The sequence below is a fragment of the Myotis davidii genome, unplaced genomic scaffold (assembly GCF_000327345.1).
Source record: "Myotis davidii unplaced genomic scaffold, ASM32734v1 scaffold1036, whole genome shotgun sequence".
NCBI classification, from domain to species: domain Eukaryota; kingdom Metazoa; phylum Chordata; class Mammalia; order Chiroptera; family Vespertilionidae; genus Myotis; species Myotis davidii.
The window spans coordinates 68,144-72,372 of record NW_006287260.1 but is presented as its reverse complement, the minus strand read 5'-3'; positions in this window follow the sequence as shown (position 1 = coordinate 72,372).

The window sequence follows — 4,229 nt, the reverse complement described above, 5'->3', positions numbered from 1 at the left end:
ATGTTGTACAACTGAAACTAACATAATTTTTAAAAAGGTTTAAGAGGCTTAGATTATTATCTGAGGACTCAGGTTTTCTTCAAGAGTCAACCCCCTCAGATCTACCTTCCTATCTCAATGTAGCATCTACTATTCCCAGTATGCTTGTTTCTACCCTTTCAACCTAGGTTTCTAGAAATTGAAATCTGAACAAGATTAAAACCGAATTCATGTTCCCCAGAAATCCTACCCATTATATCCCACTCTGACTCTAAGAATAGATCTTCATCTCTTGTCTCTCTAGTATTAATGGGTCACAAGAGAACAGAAGACAGGGAATAAAAGTATAAATGAAGTAGTCAAAATCAATCTTATAAGGGCAGGGCCAACCAATTGAAAACAAGAGGCCCAGAGGTGGTAACCAGCAGTTCTATGAACTCTGTAGCCATGTCAATTGGCAAATGACAACACTGACTTCTTCAGGGCAATTCTGACAGTAACCAGGTGGACTTATGTCTCTGATTGTCTTGAAGATGATGGCATGTGTGTGAACACCAGCCAGCCAGGCCTGGAGAGTCAGCTCAGGGAGGACTGTTCAGCAGCCTGCTGGCAACACTGCCCTCATCAACAGCACTAACACAGAGGAACAGGAAAAGCACAAAACCTGTCTTCCCGCCCCAAAGAAGATTAGGCCCTGGATGAAAATAGACCATTTGTATTTCCAGGTAGAGCACAGAACAATAGGCAAGTGACAGGATAAATAAACCTCCTTTTCTTATATAATTTTGACTATCAGAGTAGAGAATCTCTACAGAGATTACCTGCTTCAATCTCTATCTATTCACACAATCCCCTTAACTTTTCCCCCAGACATTTTTACTCTGCCTGGACATACAAGAACGCTGACTTAACATTTTTTTCTAGGCCACTGCTGAGTATGGAGATGGACACAGAGCTTAAAATAATTTTATGTCTTTTGATCCTATAGACTAGGCTAGATCAATGTCCTCTGGTCAACTAAGAGTCATTTAAAAACAATTTACTTTGAAAAACACAAATGGTTTTGGAAAAGCCTCATCGCCTGACCTGGACTAGAGAACCAGACTACTGATGATAATGACATTTTACTTTGTACGCAGCACTGAACTAAGGAACTAACATACATTATTTCCATTAGCTTTCATTATACTTCATTTTTCCCATTTTAAAGAGGAAGAACATGGGGTTCAGATGTGAAGTAATTTGCCCACGGCGACAGGGCAGGAAGAGGCAGAGGCAGAGGCAGAGTATGAACGCAGGTCTGCTCACTGGATTGCCTTACTTCTACTAACATCTCTTACTACTGTGTTCCTCCAAAGCACACCTGGCACAAAACAGATTTACAAGCTGTCTCAGAAATGGGTAGAGGACATCCTTTCCCTTTTTACAACCTACCATGGACTGCTTAACCTGTATAAGAAGAATAAATCTAAACGTTGATGGGTAAAGTTATAGTTTAACTCCATCAAAAACCTTTCTAAACTTTCCCAACCCAATCGGATAATAAAATCTTTCTTAAGTATGCCCAAGGCTAATTCACCACCACTCCAGCAAACTATCCCAGTCTCTTCCAAGAAACTAACAAGAGACCACAGAGTGCAAGTAATCATCAAAAGCTGAACAACCAAGAACTCTTAGTCCACTCTAAGGACTGCTGATGGCACATGCAGGTCTGCTCTACCAACACGGGCTGTTCTCCCATAGAGTAATAGTGATATACCATATAACTGCTTTTTCATTTAGCAATTTAGTTTCATACTCAGAAAAAAATGAATATTACTCTATTACTTTCTCAAAAAAAAAGGTAGTAAGAATTCTTCAACTGAATTTGTCTGCATTTTATAGTAATAACAAAAAATAGGTTAAAAAGGTGATCTATTGAGGGTGAGTTTTGCAGAGATCTGCTCAACCAGGGAACCACGAATATGAGATCTAATCTGAAACCACCCCAAGGTCTCTGGCATAAACTTTATTCAGCATTTCTGTTCCTAATTGAGGATTATATCACTGAGTCCAAGGGTAGCTGACAAGGCTAATGGAAACCTGCTATTTATTCCACTTCCAGTATGTGGGAAAACATTTTCTGGCCATCTGTTACTGTTACAGAGCATAGAAGCTAAGATGAAATCGAGTTGGAAAAACAGATTTTGATCAGGTTTCATTTCTGCCAAAGGACTGCAATCTGCCAGAGACAACAGAGAAAGGCTCTCAGACATTGTGAAAATGTACAAAGTTGAGAAGTGAGAATTCTTAGATTTGCAGGTTCACGGAATTTCTAGGAAAGGTCTTTCTCTTTAGTCTACATTTATAATTTGCAGATGATTGTAAAGTTAAATGACTTGCCCAAGAATCACAGCTAGCCAGTGGTAAAGCTGGGACTAAGTAAATGGCAGAAATGAGACTTAACCCAGCATTCATTCAAATCCTGTCCGGCTGGCATGGCTCAGTGGTTGAGCACAGACTTACGAACCATGAGGTCACGGTTTGATTCTTGGTCAGGGCATATGCCTGGATTGCAGGCTCGATCCCAAGTGTGGGGAGTGCAGGAGGCAGCTGATCAATGATTCTCTCTCATCATTGATGTTTCTATCTTTCCCTCTTCCTTCCTCTCTGAAATCAATAAAAATATATAAAAAATATAAAATTTAAAAAAAACTTCTGCATGGCCCTGGCCAGTGTGGCTTAGTTGGTTGAACATCATCCTGTGAACCGAAAGGTCGCTGGTTCAATTTCCAGTCAGGGCACATGTCCAGGTTGCGGCTCGATTCCATGCAGAAGGCAGGTGATCTCTCACATTGAGGTCTCTCTCTCTCCTTCTACCTTCCTTTCTCTCTAAAATAAATTTTTTAAAATATTTTTAAAAACTATTATTTAAAAAAACTTCTGCATGAACAGATATATGACGTTCTTAGGAGAAAATTATTTCCCTATGGATTTTTGTTTGTTGCTTAAAATGTTGGGTTTTTTAAGTGGTTTTGTCTTTTTGAGGTGCAATTTATGTACAGTGACTTATTTCTGAACTTCCCATTTTGTTCTACTAATCTATTTACCTTATACCATTACCACACTATATTACTATAATTTCATTTTAAGTCTTGAAAGTAGTATAAATCCTCTCATTTTTTCAAGATTATTTTGTCCAGTCTAGATCATTTTCATATAAACTTTTAAATCAGGCTGCTAATTTGTCAGAAGAAAAAAAAGCACCCGCTGAAATTCTGATTGGAACTGCATTGACTCTGTAACTGGATTTGAAGATTTACATAGTATTAACAAAAATCAGTAAGCCTATCCTTGAACATGGTATACATTTAAGATATGACATATTTAAGTCTTCTTTAACTCCTCCCAGCAATGTCTTGTAGTTTTAGCATACATATTTTCTTAAATTTATTTCTATATATTTTATACTTTTGACACTATTTGTAAAGGAAATTTGATTTTTCTAGTGTGTTCTGCTAAAACATAGCTGTAAAAGTGGTATTTCTATATTGACCTTGTATCCTGCAATCTTATTCAATTCAGTTATTCACTCTAGTAGTTGTTTTGTAGATTCTTCAGGATTTTGAATATAAACAATTATGTTATCTGAGATGTGGTTGGAGGGAGGCATCTGGTGAGTAGAACGAAAAGGTATTCACTTTCTTTATGACAACTGATATTTGTATTTTGATCTCATATTCTGCAACCTTGCTAAACTTATTAGTTCTAATAACTTTTTAAAAAATAAGTCATTAGATTTTCAATATAGACATTCATTCATGTTGCCTATAACATCTTTGTCAGGATTTTGTTACCAGAATTATGATAGACTTATTAAACGAGTTTGAAGCCCTTCCTGATTTGGTTCAGTGGACAGAGCGTCAGCCCATGGACTGAAGGGTCCCAGGTTCGATTCTGGTCAAGGGCACATACCTTGGTTGCAGCCTCCTCCCGAGCCTGGGCCCTGGTCAGGGCTCATGCAGGAGGCAACCAATCGATGTGTTTTTCTCACATCGATGTTCCTCTCTGTCTTTCCCTCTCTCTTCCACTATCCCTAAAAATCAATGGAAAAATATCCTCGGGTGAGGATTAACAGCAACAAATGTGTGTGTGTGTGTGTGTGTGTGTGTGTGTGTGTGTGTGTATTATTGATTTTAGGGAAGAAGGGAGGGAGGGAGGGAGAGAGGGAGAGAGAGAGAGAGAGAGAGAGAGAGAGAGAGAGAGAGAGA